Genomic DNA, 19,523 nt, shown 5'->3' with positions numbered 1-19,523 from the left:
GCCTAACTACTTCTGACTAGAACTGGGCGATACATCGAGTTTGTAAGATACATCGATATATTATTAAGTAAAAATATATCGAGATATACTTTTTCGTCCATATCGCCCAGCTCTACTTCTGACCAATTGAGGTTTTTTCCCTGTTGTTCACACACACCGTTGACCTGGAGAAATGTGTTTTCAAGAAATCAAGCAGTCCCACTATATAGAGCATGGGTGTCAAACTCTGGCCCGCGGGTCAAATTTGGCCCCCCGTGTAATTTCATTTGGCCCTTGAGGCAAGATCAAATTAACACTAGAGCTGGCCCGCCGGTGAATGCCGTAACACCACATTCACCGCGAACACTCATACTTGCCAACCCTCCAGATTTTCCCGGGAGACTCCTGAAGTTCAGTGCCCCTCCCGAAAATCTCCCGGGGCAACCATTCTCCCGATTTCCACCCGGACAACAATTTGGGGTGAGGGTTGCCTTAAAGGCACTGCCTATAGCGTCCTCTACAACCTGTCGTTGTGTCTTCTTTTCCTCCATATTAAGAGCGTGCCGGCCAACTCACATAATATATGCGGGTTTGACACACACGTGAGTGAATGCTAGACATATTTGGTCAACAGCCATACAGGTCACACTGAGGGTGGCCGTATAAACAACTTTAACACTGTTACAAGTATGCGCCACACTGTGAACCCGCACCAAACAGGAATGACAAACACATTTCCGGAGAACATTTGCACCGTAACACAACATAAGCACAACGGAACAAATAACCAGAACCCCTTGCAGCAATATACACCCCCGCGACCACCAAACCCCGCCCACCTCATTGTTATTTTATTTTCAAATGTATTAGCCTGTGGAAAAAGTTAATGTTGAAATTTACCTCAGAAGGCTGCACATAGAAAAGAGGCATTCAATGTTGTATTTAAATTGTATTTAATATACCATTGATGTTTTTTTGTTTGTTTTTTGAAAGTGGATGTTGCACTATTAAGTTACATGAGTGTTGCTTGTTCCATATTCAGTGTTAAAGCAAATCAGTGTAGCAAACTGAGCAGTTGTTTGGTATTTTATTTTCAAATGTATTATTAGCCTGTGGAAAAAGTTGATTTTGATATTTACCTCAGAAGGCTGCAAATGGAAAAGAGGCAATCAATTTTTATTTAAATTTTATTTGCTATGCCATTGATTTTTTATTATTATTACTATTATTTGAAACTCGATTTTGCATGTCACTATAAAGTTATATAAGCCTGGCTTGTTAAATATTCAATGCAAAACTTGTTTAGGTCCCTATTTAAAAGGTTAATTTGTTCAACCTCGGCCCGCAGCTTTGTTCAGTTTTACACTTTGGCCCATTTTGTCTTTGAGTTTGACACCCCTGATATAGAGGGTTGTCTTATATTAGGGATAATATAGTTTATTGTATTCACACACACTGAAATACGGACGCTTCGGTTCACTGCAGACATATAGTGTTTGTTCTTATGGCTGTGGACAGTATTTATTGGTATTACCTTGAATCTTTGAGCAATAGTACAGAGAAAGGGACTGTTTTCTTACAGCAGGGATGTCCAAAGTGTGACTTGGGGGCCATTTATGTCCCACGGCTCGTTTTGTATTGGTCTACGACACTTTAAGACAAATTCAACACATCTTGGATTAGAACATTACACAAAAAGCTAAAAAGTAAATGGAACCTGCTGGAATCCCCTCAAAACTGGGACCTGGAAACCAAAATGGCAGGTCTTGTTGCGTCTCCGAGGGCGCATGGCTGCGATTGTCGTGTTCCTCAGCAACGCAGAAAGCAAGCAGGAGTAGCCTGGAGGTAAGATGAAGTATTTTTAAGGTATTGAATCAAAAATACAAACTGAGGACGCGAACAAGCGTAGAGCTAAACAACACCAAAATGTCACCAAGGGTGAAAAAACGAGGAAAGCTAGACTGTACAAAAAACACGAGAGGGAGGAGAGCAAACAGGAGAAACGTAAATGTTGCCTATAGCAAACATTGACCCAGCAACTACTGCTGGGTGACAGGACAATTTAAAGGGGAGTGAGTAAACTAAACACCTGGTGGGAACACTAATTGCTAAACCAAGACAGGTGAGGTGAATCAGTGCCCATGGAAACCAACAGAAAACAGGGAAAGAGGGTGCACCCAGGAAACAGACTAAAACAGAAACATTACAAACATCAATCATGTCATGACCCAGGCAACGGATCATGACAGGTCTTTGATTATTTACTTGCGTCCTGTAATGATGAACATGTGTAAAATAAAAATTAGATATTACACAAATGTTACCTATAACATAAAGCAAATATGTGAATGTTACAATGTATTGATCAAAGTTGTATTGATATTAGCATCTCGATTGTACAAATATGTCAAAAATTGGTTTGAGTTATGGTTATGATTTAGTTGTTTCAGACATGTTTATTAACAAGTTACAATAAAGAACAATGAGTGGTTACATTTAAACATTTCAACATGAAAAGGAGTAGGAAAAAGCAAAACTTCTATGTAATCCTACCCCTTATCCTGGTCTTTTAATGATAGTTCATTAAACCACTTTTACATGTTTACTTCAAGTTCACTCCCTGGTGGAGGGAAGGGAAGTTGTTGGAAAAACAATAAATACATAATAACTCGTTGGTCAAAGTTAATGGGTATTATGTTAGTCAATTAATATTATGTATTAGTTCATATTGTTGAATTTGTCATAATCTGCTACTTTTGTAGTTGTTGTTGACTTCAGTTGCATCAAGTCTTTGAGTTGTGTATTCCAATTCCTTGTAATCAAGATGTCATCTTCAGTATTTGTCCAGTTCCTTAATGTTTTTTAACAAGTAATTTTGGCTTCTCCGTCCTCCATTTAACTTTATGTAGATTTAACGTGTTGGCTCTTAAAGTACTCTTAATTTCCCCCAGCTTCTTCAACTTGTGCGCCTTCTTGGCGATGTCAGCGTTGTTTTTTTGTCCGATGCCAGCGTTTGTTCTTATCAGTTTGACTCATTGCCTCAACAAAGCCACTTTGTTGTGTTTGTTTGAACTTCATGGTGATGACATGTGTGGTGTTGTTTCTGCCAGACATTCAAATGTATGTTTGGATATTGTAGACATCCACGTTCACTCTCATTGCAGAAAGTTGGCCATCTGTTGCACTGTTAAAGCCGCATCATCGTGTCATCCTCCATTGTTATCCACCATTGGGCATCCCTGTTATCTGAAGGCCAGTCATAGTCACACTATTCCTGAGGACAGACACTTACAATAATGTTATCCATTTCATCATTTTGCTTCTTTAAAATCTTCACTTTCTCCTCGAGTACAATCACTTTTTCTTCCTGTCCAACCATTTGTTTATAGACTGTTACGGAATCTACAATATGTGCATTTTTTTTTGTGCAGTTCCTCTTTGAGGGGCAGGTAAACATGATTTACGACCGGAAGAGTTAGCTTGTCTGTGTTGTGACATGTGTCTGCTCCATGGCTTCTTGGTTTCCGCAATATATAAATCAGTACATGCCTCACTGCACTGGACAGCTTATACCAAATTGTTTCTCTGGGTATGGATGTCTGGTCCTTGAGGTGTACCAGCCTTTTTTCACAGGGTGTCACCAGTGGTTCGAAATATACCAAAATGCTGTGTTGGTTAAAATGATGTTATTATGTGTTCTTTTTATGGCTGATACCTGCAATTAGGCTCTTGCAAGAGAGATGACATCATATATAGCTGCACCTCAACTTACGAGCGCATTGAAATCTACAACCAAGCTTGTAAATCAAAACACTTGTAACTTCAAGCAGCCACACCTATTGAAATTAATTGAAATCAATTTAATCTGAGTATTGCCTTTGCAAAACAGCTCAATTTGAACATTCTTTCTAAATGAAAAACCCAACTTTTAGAAATAAATAACTATTGTATAAATCGTTACAACAGCCTGCACTAAAACAACTACAGTAGTTTCATGTAATAATGTAATATTGTTCAACATTTTACCTTGAGGACTAACGCGGTGTTTCCTTCCAGCTTTTTCTCTGTCCAATGTTGCCACGTTCGCTTAAAGGGGAACGTTATCACAATTTCAAAAGGGTTAAAAACAATAAAAATCAGTTCCCAGTGGCTTGTTGTATTTTTTGAAGTTTTTTTCAAACTTTTACCGGTCTCGGAATATCCCTAAAAAAAGCTTTAAAGTGCTTGATTTTCACTATTTGCCGACCCACTATCCATTCCCCTGTTACGTCATACAGTGCTGCCAATGTAAACAAACAATTGCGAATACCACAGCAAGATATAGCGACATTAGCTCGGATTCAGACTCGGATTTCAGCGGCTTAAGCGATTCAACAGATTACGCATGTATTGAAACGGATGGTTGGAGTATGAAAGTATAGAAGAAGAAACTGAAGCTATTGAGCGAATAGCTATTGACGCTATTCGTAGCCATAGCATGGCCGAATAACTGCGTTAGTATCGCCGGTAAAATGTGCGGACAAAACGATCAGGAATTTCGCATCTTGTGACACTGGAGCAACTTAAATCCGTCGATTGGTAACTGTTTTTTTCGCATTAAATATGGGTTGAAGGAAACGTAATATAGTTGCAAATGCATCTGCAGGTTATCCATACATCTCCGTGCCATGTCTGCTTTAGCACCGCCGGTAAATTGCATGTTAGCATCGATTAGCGTAGCATGTTAGCATCGATTAGCTGGCAGTCAACATCACCAAAACTCACCTTTGTGATTTCGTTGACTTTATCGTTGCAAATGCATCTGCAGGTTATCCATACATCTCTGTGCCATGTCTGTCATCACCGGTAAAATGTGGAGACACTCTGGCACATTCAATGGGGGTCTGGCGGCAGACACTTTCGCATCTTCGGGCCAGTGGTGCAACTTGAATCCCTCCCTGTTAGTGTTGTTACAACCTCTGACAACACACCGACGAGTCATGATGTCTCCAAGGTTCCAAAAATAGTCGAAAAAACGGAAAATAACAGAGTTGAGACCCAATGTTTACAATGTGTTGAAAATGAAAATGGCGGCTGTATTACCTCGGCGACATCACATTCTGACGTCATCGCCTCCAGAGCGATAAACCGAAAGGCGTTTAATTCGCCAAAATTCACCCATTTAGAGTTCGGAAATCGGTTAAAAAGTATATGGTCTTTTTTCTGCACCATCAATGTATATATTGACGCTTGCATAGGTCCGGTGATAAGGTTCCCCTTTAATATCTGCTTATTATAAGTGATTTGGTTTCACAAAGCTTGTTGCCTTTTTATCTCGTGACATCTGGCAACACTCTCTCTGTCGTGTATCAATAGGAACCCAAAAATCACACTGACATTTTTGAGTGACGGACTGTAGAAGTCGTATTCTACAACAAGCAATGTTTTTGTCTGTGTACCAAAAGTAATACTTCACCGTCCAGTTTGTTGAGTCTGGACGAGACAGAACAAATAGAAACATGTCACACACAGCCGCTGCAGCTTCTCAATATTTTCATGGATACATGTTTGACATTCGGACGTTTGTGGCTGCATGACGTGGAGGCGAGCTGAAGTTAGTGCAGTGTTTCTCAATTATTTGGTTTGACATATTTTGCGCACCGTCATTCTCCACTGTGAGTATAAACACTATAATTTGTCTATATAATTGTTACAAGTACACCACCGCATAACAATGAAAGAAAACAACACACTGGTTCTTGTTCGTCTCCCACAATAGTCACAGTGAAGCCAAGGGCGACATACACTTTGTCATATTCAAGTACGGCAAAAGAAAGCCCCTCCTGACATCGCACCGTGCCCCCCTTGGGGGGCCCTCTCCACTATTGAAGAAGAACTGAGTTAGTGTGATGAGGACTTATAGGTAGGACATATTTTAATTTGGTCATCCGCTTCTTTTCCTTCACACTTGGAAGACAGAATTTTGGCAATTTCTGAGTGGCGCTCAAATGTGCACGTCAACTGTCGAATCACAACGTATTTTTGTTTCTTGTGTAAATGAAGCAGGAACAAATGAGGTGTAGGAATATATAGCACAACCCTGTTACACATTGTACTTCAATAGACGTTGAAATGTCTTGTACCTCAAAGTATGCTCACAACTTAAAGCATAACAAAAGGCTGAGGGGCCGCTTGTATCTCAAGCCGTTCATATGTTTCAATACCACTGTATTATATTGTATTGCTATGTAGTATTCTAAATAAATCTCTCCTAGTAAGAAAAACACAATACTTTAGTTGGGCATTGCATTTTAGTGTTGCCAGGATGTTGTGTCTCAGTGGCCAATCCTGGGTTAGAAAATGACTCTACAGTCAATCAATCAAACAATTAATCAATCAATCAATCAATGTTTATTTATATAGCCCTAAATCACAAGTGTCTCAAAGGGCTGCACAAGCCACAACGACATCCACTGTTCAGCGCCATTGGGGAGGACCGCAAATGTGGGTTACCACCAGCACCCCCACCCCCCATTTGGGGGAGACTGGATGCAATGGATGTCGAGTGGGTCTGACATAATATTGTGAAAGTCCAGTCCATAGTGGCTCTAACATAATAGTGAGAGTCCAGTCCTTAGTGGATCTAACATAATAGTGAGAGTCCAGTCCATAGTGGATCTAACTTAATAGTGAGAGTCCAGTCCATAGTGGAGCCAGGAGGAGACCATCCCAAGCGGAGACGGATCAGTAGTGCAGAGATGTCCTCAACTGATGCACAGGCGAGCGGTCCACCTCGGGTCCCGACTCTGGACAGCCAGCACTTCATCCATGGTCACCGGACCTGTGCCCCCCAGCCCCCACCTCTCTCACCCTCCACGCAGGAAAGGGGATCAGATCAACTGGTCTAAAAAAGTGGGTCTTTTTAAAGGCTAGTGTATACAAAAGAGTTTTAAGATGGGACTTAAATGCTTCTACTGAGGTATCATTTCTAACTGTTACCGGGAGGGCATTCCAGAGTACTGGAGCCAAAATAGCAAACGCTCTATAGCTCGCAGACTTTTTTTGGGCTCTGGGAATCACTAATAAGCCAGAGTTCTTTGAATGTAGATTTCTTGCCGGGACATATGGTACAATACAATCAGCGAGATAGAACGGAGCTACACCATGTAGTATTTTATACGTAAGTAGTAAAACCTTAAAATCACATCTTAAGTGCACAGGAAGCCAGTGCAGGTGAGCCAGTACAGGCGTAATATGATCAAACTTTCTTGTTCTTGTCAGAAGTCTAGCAGCCGCATTTTGTACTAACTGTAATCTTTTAATGCTAGACATAGGGAGACCCCAAAATAATATGTTAAAGTAATTGAAACGAGACGTAACGAACGCATGAATAATGATCTCATTGTCGCTAGTGGACAAAATGGAACACATTTTAGCGATATTATGGAGATGAAAGAAGGCTGTTTTAGTAACACTCTTAATGTGTGACTCAAACGAGAGTTGGGTGGAAGATAATACCCAGATTCTTTACAAAGTCGCCTTGTGTAATTGTTTGGTTGTCAAATGTTAACGTGGTATTATTAAATAGGTGTCGGTGTCTAATCAGTATTTCCGTTTTCTTGGCGTCCGCATCCATCCATCCATCCATCTTCTTCCGCTTATCCGAGGTCGGGTCGTGGGGGCAGCAGCCTAAGCAGGAAAGCCCAGACTTCCCTCTCCTTAGCCACTTCGTCTAGCTCTTCCCGGTGGATCCCGAGGCGTTCCCAGGCCAGCCGGGAGACATAGTCTTCCCAACGTGTCCTGGGTCTTCCCCGTGGCCTCCCTCCGGTTGGATGTGCCCTAAACACCTCCCTAGGGAGGCGTTCGGGTGGCATCCTGACCAGATGCCCGAACCACCTCATCTGGCTCCTCTCGATGTGGAGGAGCAGCGGCTTTACTTTGACTTCCTCCCGGATGACAGAGCTTCTCACCCTATCACGGCGGAGGAAACTCATTTGGGCCGCTTGTATCCGTGATCTTATCCGCCACACGGCGGAGGAAACTCATTTGGGCCGCTTGTATCCGTGATCTTATCCTTTCGGTCATGACCCAAAGCTCATGACCATAGGTGAGGATGGGAACGTAGATCGACCGGTAAATTGAGAGCTTTGCCTTCCAGCTCAGCTCCTTCTTCACCACAACGGATCGGTACAACGTCCGCATTACTGAAGACGCCGCACCGATCCGCCTGTTGATCTCACGATCCACTCTTCCCCCTCCCGTGAACAAGACTCTTAGGTACTTGAACTCCTCCCCTTGGAGTACAAATACCAAGTACAAGTTGCTTGTGTTTTCTTGGCGTTGAGTTGCAAAAAGTCAGCAGACATCCATTGTTTATGTATGTATAAATGTATCAAATCTTGCCAAAACACTGTCCACAAGTATTGTGTTTTAGATTTATATGGGAATATATTTTATTTAAAATTCATTAAATTCAATTAAACATTTTTGGTTTTCCTTTTCTTCAATGGTGCATTAAACAAGCTTTTTTGAAAGAAATAGAAAACAATTATTGTAACTGTCTCATGTATCTGGATTGCAACTGCATGTACCATTTCTCTTTGCCACGAGGTTAACTGGTCGCCTGCTGCAACTCCAGTCCCTCTCTTTCAATAATTGGATCTAGCTGAGCTTACATGAAGTGCTAAATGAGTTAGCAGCTATTAGAGACAAGCAAGGCTTTGAGTGAAGGGCAGGGGTTACTTCACTGCATGTGTGTGTCTTAACAAGCTATCAATGTATTTTTAGCTTATCATTAGCATATTCTAAGACTGATGTGTGTCTGCATGAGAGAGCTGGTAATTTGGTTATGTCGCCATTACAAGATGGAGAAGAGGTGAGGACAGTGAAAACTCAATAAGGATAAGATACAGGTGTGGAAGGATAAAGGAGAGGGGGGAGAAGTGGGAAATCTAGCAAGGAACAGGATTTGGCGGCTTTAAATCCATACAGTTTAGATTAGACCTAAGTGTTTGAGTGGCTTCTTTAAACCAGTGTGGGAATTAAGGGCAGATGATGGAAGAAAACAAATAAGTGGGGCTTGAAAGGAAGAAAAACAAACAGTTTGATTAGGAAGATGGAAGGAAGGCGAAACGAGTATTGTCGGTCTCGTGGGTTGGCTGTGTGAGTAAGAACAAGGCAAGGAACATTAGTTAAGGGACAATGGGAATCAGGGACCACTAAGGTAGAGGCGGTGAGGGTCACTGGTTATTGTTACAAAGCTTAGGAGCGCAGATGTCTTCCAGACATCATGAAGGAAAGGGGATGGGGTGTGGTTGGGGATCGGCCAAGAGAGATGAGGATTGATGGGAAGGCAAATGGAAGGAGTTGCAACACAGTGATCAAAAACAAGACTGCAGTATATTGTTCCTCCCCTGTGTTTGCTCGGCTTCACTTTCAGCAATGACCCAATAAACCTGCAAGAAATCTAACAAGTGAGAAATGTTTTCCCATCGAGGCCACACTTTTTAAGCTATACTGCCTTTAGCCATGTAAAACAAAAAAAGGAAAAATGCTTGGTTTCGACTGATTCTAATACAATGGTGTTGAGCATTCCTAAGCTCGTACAATTTGGCCATGGTCTGTTTATATCAATAAATCAATCAATCAATCAATGTTTATTTATATATCCCTAAATCATTAGTGTCTCAAAGGGCTGTACAAACCAGTATGACATCCTCGGTAGGCCCACATAAGGGCAAGGAAAACTCACACCCAGTGGGACGTCGGTGACAATGATGACTATGAGAACCTTGGAGAGGAGGAAAGCAATGGATGTCGAGCGGGTCTAACATGATACTGTGAAAGTTCAATCCATAATGGATCCAACACAGTCGCAAGAGTCCAGTCCAAAGCGGATCCAACACAGCAGCGAGAGTCCCGTTCACAACGGAGCCAGCAGGAAACCATCCCAAGCGGAGGCGGCTCAGCAGCGCAGAGATGTCCCCAGCCGATACACAAGCGAGCAGTACATGGCCACTGGATTGGACCGGACCCCCTCGACAAGGGAGAGTGGGACATAGGAGAAAAAGAAAAGAAACGGCAGATCAACTGGTCTAAAAAGGGAGTCTATTTAAAGGCTAGAGTATACAAATGAGTTTTAAGGTGAGACTTAAATGCTTCTACTGAGGTGGCATCTCAAACTTTTACCGGGAGGGCATTCCAGAGTACTGGAGCCCGAAATGAAAATGCTCTATAGCCCACAGACTTTTTTGGGCTTTGGGAATCACTAATAAGCCGGAGTCCTTTGAACGCAGATTTCTTGCCGGGACATATGGTACAATACAATCGGCAAGATAGGATGGAGCTAGACCGTGTAGTATTTTATACGTAAGTAGTAAAACCTTAAAGTCACATCTTAAGTGCACAGGAAGCCAGTGCAGGTGAGCCAGTACAGGCGTAATGTGATCAAACTTTCTTGTTCTTGTCAAAAGTCTAGCAGCCGCATTTTGTACCAACTGTAATCTTTTAATGCTAGACATGGGGAGACCCGAAAATAGCACGTTACAGTAATCGAGACGAGACGTAACAAACGCATGGATAATGATCTCAGCGTCTTTAGTGGACAGAATGGAGCGAATTTTAGCGATATTACGGAGATGAAAGAAGGCCGTTTTAGTAACGCTTTTAATGTGTGACTCAAAGGAGAGAGTTGGGTCGAAGATAACACCCAGAATCTTTACCGTGTCGCCTTGTTTAATTGTTTTGTTGTCAAATGTTAGAGTTGTATCATTAAAAAGAGGTCGGTGTCTAGCAGGACCGATAATCAGCATTTCCGTTTTTTTGGCGTTGAGTTGCAAAAAGTTAGCGGACATCCATTGTTTAATTTCATTAAGACACGCCTCCAGCTGACTACAATCCGGCGTGTTGGTCAGCTTTAGGGGCATGTAGAGTTGGGTGTCATCAGCATAACAGTGAAAGCTAATACCGTATTTGCGTATGATGTCACCTAGCGGCAGCATGTAGATGCTGAAGAGTGCAGGGCCAAGGACCGAACCCTGGGGAACTCCACACGTTACCTTAACGTAGTCCGAGGTCACATTGTTATGGGAGACGCACTGCATCCTATCAGTAAGATAAGAGTTAAACCAAGACAGGGCTAAGTCTGACATACCAATTCGTGTTTTGATACGTTCTAATAAAATATTTTGATCGACGGTATCGAAAGCAGCGCTAAGATCGAGGAGCAGCAACATAGATGACGCATCAGAATCCATCGTTAGCAATAGATCATTAGTCATTTTTGCGAGGGCTGTCTCCGTGGAGTGATTTGCCCTGAAACCGGATTGAAAGGTTTCACATAGATTGTTAGACGCTAAGTGTTCATTTAACTGCTCCGCAACAATTTTTTCGAGGATTTTTGAAATAAAGGGAAGGTGAGACACCGGTCGGTAGTTTACCATGAGGTCAGGATCGAGGTTAGGTCTTTTAAGAAGAGGATGAATAACCGCTTTTTTGAATGCTAGGGGAACAGTGCCCGAGGAAAGTGATAAGTTTATAATATTTAGCACTGATGGACCTAATAATACAAAGAGCTCCTTGATCAGTTTCCCAGGAAGTGGGTCAAGTAAACATGTTGTTTGTTTTATTCCATTTACACGTTGTAACAATTCCTCTAATGTTATTTCCTCAAAACAAGAGAAACTATTTTGGAGGGCAGTATCCGCCGTATATACAATCGTGTCAGTGTTAATAGAACCCCGTTGTAGCTGGGACGCATTGTCTTTAATCTCCTTTCTAATGACTTCAATTTTCTTACTAAACAATTGCATAAAGTCATCAGCTGAGTGGGTGGAGCTACTGGAAGGAGTCCCTTGTTGGGTTAGCGATGCTACCGTACTAAACACAAATTTAGGATCGATTTTATTACGGTGGATAAGATTTGAGTAATATTTAGCTTTAGCTAAGGTAAGCATGTCTTTATAAGTTATTAAACCATCACTCCATGTTTGATGGTGCACCTCAAGTTTAGTCGTGCGCCATTTGCGTTTCCAGCTTTCTACATAATAATTTCTGAGCTCTAGTTTCTTCTGTAAACCACGGGGTACGCTTTTTTGGAGCCTTTTTTAACTTTAGCGGTGCTATGTTATCAATGGTTTTGCGCAGGGCGTGGTTAAAGTTGTTAGTGAGGTTATCAATAGAGCCCACATACTTTGGGAATGGTGCCATTACCGAGGGCAGTAGGTCAGCAAGAGTTGTTGTTGTGGCCGTATTAATGTTGCGGCTGCTATAGCAGTTATTATTATTATTAGTTTGCCGAACATGCGTCTGAACATCGAATTTTATGAGGTAATGATCGGACAATACTTTAGTATACGGGAGTATCGTAACTTTGGAAACGGTGATACCCCTGACAAGCACTAGGTCTATCGTATTACCGTTGCGATACGTGGGTTCATTTATTATTTGTGTGAGACCACAGCTATCAATTATAGTCTGGAGCGCTACGCACGGTGGCTCCGATGGGGTATTCATATGGATATTAAAGTCCCCCATTATGATTATATTATCGGCGTGTGTCACTAGATCAGCAACGAACTCTGAGAATTAATTGATAAAGCCCAAATAGGGCCCTGGGGGGCGGTAGATAACAGCCAGGTGTAGAGGGAGCGGTGTGACAGACCTCATAGTAAGCACCTCAAACGATTTATATTTATTATTTATGTTAGGACTAAGGTTAAAGTTTTTGTTGTATATTAGTGCGACCCCCCACCCCTTTTCAGAGGACGGGCAATATGCGCATGTGTAAAGTTAGGAGGACATGCCTCGTTTAGCGCAAAAAAGTCGTTTGGTTTAAGCCAGGTTTCGCTGAGACCGATGACGTTAAGATTATTGTCTCTGATGATATCATTAACTAACAACGTTTTGGGAGACAATGATCTTATGTTTAAAAAACCTATATTATAGGTAGTGGGCTGTTTTAGGGAATTTTTGATCAAATTATCCGTAGTAGCAATATTAATAATGTTGTGTTTATTATGCCCAGTGCATTTAGTATAATTACGACCATATCTAGGAATTGATACGACGGGAATTTTCCGATTGTTTGTTTGTTGCTTTGATAAACTGCACGCATCATAGTTAGCCACCTCAGTAAAACACATGTCCAACTCTGAAACACTCAAAGCAGAAAAAACTTGTTCTAATTTAACTGACTCCTTACCCAGACGAGTAGTCTCGCATCTTCCATTTAAATCCGGCTTCAGGATGGAGGGAAGTGGTGTTCTGTGGGGGATTAGCCTTCTGCTTTGTTTTTAGCCCCGCTCGGCATCTGCGTTTCCGATTACACCGCTGGCGTCTGCTCCGTAGACGGCCCCCGCTGCTACTATACTCCCCTGCTTCACAGGCCGCTGGATGTAGCCGTCGACGTATTCCCGTGCTAGTTAGCAGGTCTAGCAAGCACGCGTCTATCAGTCCAAAACGGCCCGATATGTCCACATCCAGAAGTGTCTGGCGGTCGTACGTGATCACGGAGTGACCACGATGTGAGCCAGCCATAAAGTTTGTAGAATTTGCCGGTATTTCTGCCAAATGTTCCATATTAAGGAGGAGCTCCTCGATGACGCAGCCCTTCCGGGCGCCGCCATCATGGAATATCATCGACTAATCATTTTTTATCTTAGTTATCATCAGCAACCTATTTGACTGACTGACTAAAATGAGGCAATACATCATCAAAACAAATGCACAAATGCACATTGACTAAAACGAGAAAGCAATGTTGACCAAAGCTAAATCCAATCATTTTTAAATGTTTCTTATTGATGGGTTGAACCAGGCAGCACGGTGGTTAGTTCATGTCCCTCACAATAAGAAGGTCCTAAGTTCAATCCTGGGCTCGGAATCTTTCTGTGTGGAGTTTGCATGTTCTCCCCGTGACTGCGTGCGTTCCCTCCGGGTACTCCGGCTTCCTCCCACCTCCAAAGACATGCACCTGGGGATAGGTTGATTGGCAACACTAAATGGTCCTTAGTGTGTAAATTTGAGTTTGAATGTTGTCCGTCTATCTGCGTTGGCCCTGCAATCCATCTATTTATCTCTATTTCTGACCGTCTCTACAGGTTTGTGGCGTTTTTTGGACGGTCTTATTTACATGCCTCCATTTCGACAGATTCTTCTACCCATCACCCATGTTATAAATGATAAATGGGTTGTACTCAAAACGCTTTGAATCTACTTCCACATTTACCCATTCACACAAACATTCACACACTGATGGAGGGAGCTGCCATGCAAGGCGTTAACCAGCACCCATCAGGAGCAAGGGTGAAGTGTCTTGCTCAGGACACAATGGACGTGACGAGGTTGGTACTAGGTGGGGATTGAACCAGGGACCCTCGGGTTGCGCACGGCCACTCCCACTGCGCCACGCCGTCCCAATAATAATAATAATGTTGTAGTTTGAGCATTTCCATCTCACGTTTACTGACAGATAAACCGTAAGTTAGAACTATACATTACTTTGTATTGGAAATGGCAACAGCGGAAGATGCATGTGCATGTAGAAGCCAGTCTACCTCACAACAAGAGGATAGCAAAAAATAAGGCGCTTATTGACTACAGCGCGCATTACAATGGCGGACTCGCGCAAAGCACTTTGAGTGACATTTGAGAGACATCTCTACCATATATAGATAATCCGCTAACGTCACACCTGGGAAAAATGTCACTCAAGGGGCAAATTCCAAACCGTTTGATTGGAGAAAAGATTGTTTTATAAATATCTATGCCATGCCTCCATGGCTTAATTTCAAATGTTCAGGACTTATGCAGATCCCAAATACACAAAATACGCAGGGCTCTTTTATGTAGGTTAAATTGTTACTTATAAACATTGTGTGTTATGTTAATACAAGCTATAGGACTTGTTGACCCCCTATTTCTGTTATGTGCTATGGAGAAAAAAATGCTATGTTAATAATATTAGGTTATACCATTTATAAGTTAGTCAAATATTCATTTCAGTATTATGGAGTGCTTTTCTACAGCACTGCAAATAAGAAGCATATGTTTTAAAATAATAATTTCGACAATGGCATAACTCAGAATTGTCTTCCATACAGTACATCCCTTGTTTATTTATTCATGTATTTTTGCTCATATTAAAGTGTTACTCACATATAGGGCTGGTTTAGCACAATCCCATCTTATCAGTAGTCAAAGGAACACTTCCAGTATTGTGTTAAGATGCACTGATGCAGTGGACACGTCGCTGTTGTCACTTGTGATACAATTTGCCTGTGTGTGTGTGTGTGTGTGTGTGTGTGTGTGTGTGTGTGTGTGTGGGTGTGTGTGTGACAACCCGGACACACTTGTTTGTTTGCAAAGTGGGTATCTCTCTTCAAGTGTATTTATTTCGCTTTCTGACTGTGTGTGTGTGTGTGTGTGTGTGTGTGTGTGTGTGTGTGTGCGTGCGTGCGTGCGTGCGTGTGTGTGTGTGTGCTCTCAAGAGAAAAACAGGACGCTTGTATCCCCCACTTTTCGCCCTTTGTCTCTATGTATAAGTGCATTGCATAAGTGTGTTGGACGTGTTTGGTTTATGTATGAGTCTACACGGGGGACACCTGCTCAGGATGGAAATGAAGGCAGAGGTATGCTGGGAATGTGCGTGGAAGGTTCTTGACCACAGGATTAAATGAATACTGGGGATTCCATGGCCTCTTAAGTGAAAGACCCTGTCACTGCACTGTTTACTACACCACACACCTGGGGATTACTATTGTCTCCTTTGCAGGAAGATTATTTTCTTTTCACACAATAAGCAGCTGTGGCTACCATGCAGTCCTTGCTTTTGATAATTTGGCTGTAACTTACACCTGCAATATGTACTCCCATATAACCTTAAGAAAAGATATACGTAGAAGTAAAATATGTCATCTTGTGTTAGCCGGTTCAGTACCATGGAGAGCAACACAGTAATACTGGGTGTGACTAATTCAGCACCAAGGACAGGGATAAAGCACTGAATATGTTGCAGCAATTTTTAAAACCAGCCAAAAATATAGCAGTAGCTTTGCATTCATTACAAGTTATTTTCCTCAAAAATGCATTCTTCTATGCATAAAGATGTGTCTTAGTTTCGGTTTTTCCGATGTGCTTCATTGACTTGTCTTCTTGGCATTAAGGTCATGCACTTGAATTTGACTAAAAGTCAGTGGACAGAAAAGAAGATGGATATACTGTTGGGCTTTTTCTATTAAATGGCATCAATCTGTGTCCTACATGAGTGAGAAGAGAGCGGCGGACGGAAAGAGGGAGGTGGGATAGGACGGTGAAGGTGTACGAGTCCCATGGTGAGGCAGGAATTTAAAGATGAAGACAAAAAAGGGAGACATACAGTGGAGAGGAGGACACTCTTTTGGCTCTCAGCATGGCCCATGGGTAATATTCACTCCAGATGAGAAATGCATGCTGGGATATGGTATCACCTCCAGGGGAAGGTAATGATGCATTGCCAGAACCTTGGCCCTGAGGCACAACTGTGTGTGCATGTGTGCGTGCGTGCGTGTGTGTGTGTGCACACACATTATCCCTGCCTGTTGTAGGTAAATTTCCCATTGTAGTAATTTCCCTGTTCTGAAGTGGCCTATCTGTTAGTGGACATACAATATGTGTATGTGGGTGTATGTGTTTGATCTTGGGATCACAGCAGGGGTTATGTATACCTTTTATCATCTTCCACAGTTTTCTCTTTGATTCAATGGACTTATGACAATTTGGATACATAGGAGAATGGAATATGAGAGAATGTATTAATTTTTCAAAACGTTCTCTTATACTATGTATGATGATGATCATTGTGTGTATCAATACGGAGATAAGTTTCCTGGCTGGATTAACAAAACAGTTGTCCAATTCTTATTTATGTCTATTTACAGTATGTACATTTGCCGCATGTGCACATACACCCATAAATGCAGATGCAGGTAAACTACACAAAGGTATCTGAGATGTCCGATCCACTTTTTTACCTTCTATTTGATTGTTTGCGCTTTGGTGATATTTGATTTTGAGTCCCAATCTGATACTTTGACAACAGAATCTAGAAGTTAAAATGTAAATAACAAGTAATTGAAGACAATAACACATTTCATAAATACTATTTTAGTAAATTTAGAATTTGCTAGTATTGTTGTAAATCCACTGATGTTTTAAAGGGACTGTTACAACTTGCTCACAGTTAAATTTTCAAAGCAAAAACAATACAACACGAACATCTTCGGCTATCTTATGTTACTCGTGGTTTAACAGAACACGTTCCTGTTAAACTTTCCATATTTTTTGCAATTACTAAGTTTGTGTTATAACATTTTTCACCGTCCTAAATGAAATGATTGGTGTTTACGGCGGTCCTTCTCCATGTCTTGTCAACACGTGTTCGCAGGGAGTGCGTGCACTAAACAGTCCAAGTGAAACTATGAACAATTTGCAGTCAAGTTGTTGTTATGATAGAATAAACATTCAATGACTGCTAACGCTAGCTATCTAAATCGCTATCATTAGCTAACAACACCCAAAGCTTATGCGCGTGCATGTGTTACGTCCGTAGTCATTACGTCTTAGAAGCTGTAAGAGGACAGGATGTAACGCTTAAAATACATTGGAATGTTAGCTCTCTCTAGACATCTGTGTAAATGTTGCAAACAGCCCCTTTAAATAGTGGTATCAAATGCTACACACGGTGTTTTAACAAAATAATTTAGCTAGTGCACAAAAAGTAAACAAAAGCAAAAACTACTATTGGCTCCCATTTAAATCTATTGGTTTTGTCTTGAAAGCCTTCCTGTATCAAGAGACTTACTCCCTGACTTTCTAAACAATATTTTTAAAAAAGATGTGATAAGAACAAGAAAAAGATGAAAATCGATCAAATCAATTTAGTATTGTTTGTATCGATAGTAACAGCATTATACATTGAAACTTTTGCAATTAGCTTTTTGTGTCGGTGTGTGTGTGTGTGTGTGTGTGCATGTGTGTGTGTGTGTGTGTGTGCGTGTGCGTGTGCGTGTGTGTGTGTGTCTTTGTGGCATGCTTAGCCATTCCTTTTTCTTGAGTCTTGCAGTGATACTAATACCCATCCATCCATTTTCTACCGCTTATTCCCTTTGGGGTCGCGGGGGGCGCTGGTGCCTATCTCGACTACAATCAGGCGGAAGGCGGGGTACACGCTGGACGAGTCGCCAACTCATCAAAGGGCGTGATACTAATACTTGGAAGAAATTTACCGCTGTGGTGGTGAGGATTAGTATCATAGAAGCAGTTTTGCAATGTGAATTCAGTGGATGTGGATTGAGCTGGTGTTCTGGCAAGACACAAACCCTCTTGGAATTGATGGAAATCCTGAATGTGTGTAACGAGGAATACGGAAAGGTATGTCCAGTATTTGTAATTTTGAAAGAATCAGCGAAGTGAGTACAATATGTAGCCATGTAAACACTAGGACACAACTACGATAAAGTTTGCAGATCAGTTAAAAAAGCCAAATATGGACATGTCCTGTTATCGGTACTCTATAGAAGTGTTTGGATTAGGTAATCCCAGGGTGCCAATACAGTGTCATACGAGACTGATCATTAGTGCTGTCAAATTATGTATATTTTTTTAATAAATCCGATTAATCACACTTTTGAATTTGAAATAATCGTGATTATTCAAAGGTTATTATTTGCTTCCTTGATTTATATATATTGATACAAATGCAATTTTAATGCCAGAATATCATTCAGGAACACTGCACTGCATTTATTTGCTCATACCATGGTAAGCGTTTCATTTAATTTCCAGTCAGGGTGTATTTTGTGGTGAAATTTGCCAGCTAACACACCAGTTGGAGTCCCTTCACTCATATTTGCACTGACATATGCAATGACCGGATCACTGACCATATGACAGCCTGTGCCACCTTTCAGGTAAACGTCAACGGTTAAGATAAAGGAGCGTACGAGGTTAAAATAGGTTGATTAATTGTTGTATCTAAACGGTCTGTATTTGAAATAGAAATTTACTATACCTGCACGATAAACAAAGCACTTTACATTACACGTCACATTATCCCATTCACACACTGATGGCAGAAGCCACCATGAAGGGCGCTGACCACAACCCATCAGTAGCAAGGGGGGTGAAGTGTCTTTTCCAAGGACGCAACGGCCGTGAGTAAGGCCTTGTTCACTTTGCAAGTAAATTCCGATAATTTTTTACCCATATGCGACCTGTATTGGATTTATTCATGTCCGTGTCAACAGAGCAATTCTGAATTTGTTCATATCCGACTCAGGCCCCTTTTGTATGTGGGTACAAATTCCTTCGGTCGCATTTATCTATCCAGAACATCATCGGAAAGCAATAAGCATCATAATTATTTGCCCAAAAAACAGTTACAAAATAAAAAAAAAATGACAACAAAGAAGAAAACAGATGAAAATAATATGTTTGCTTCCCCACATGCATGCTCTTTAAGCAGAGATCGGAGCAAAATATCCCATAGAACTTTGAGAGCCAAAAATACTTGTCCTTTTCTTTCTTAA

The 19,523-nt window shown here is 41.5% G+C and overlaps 1 protein-coding gene across 7 annotated transcripts in view; it reads left to right on the top strand.

Annotated features, from left to right (window-relative positions):
- The window catches only part of ctnnd2a (catenin (cadherin-associated protein), delta 2a), a 747,299-nt gene that overhangs the window by 456,171 nt on the left and 271,605 nt on the right, over nucleotides 1–19,523 (top strand). The gene's annotated exons all lie outside the window — the stretch shown is intronic.

This window comes from Nerophis ophidion, linkage group LG15 (assembly GCF_033978795.1).
Source record: "Nerophis ophidion isolate RoL-2023_Sa linkage group LG15, RoL_Noph_v1.0, whole genome shotgun sequence".
Taxonomy (NCBI): domain Eukaryota; kingdom Metazoa; phylum Chordata; class Actinopteri; order Syngnathiformes; family Syngnathidae; genus Nerophis; species Nerophis ophidion.
This window is presented reverse-complemented; position numbering and strand designations above follow the sequence as displayed.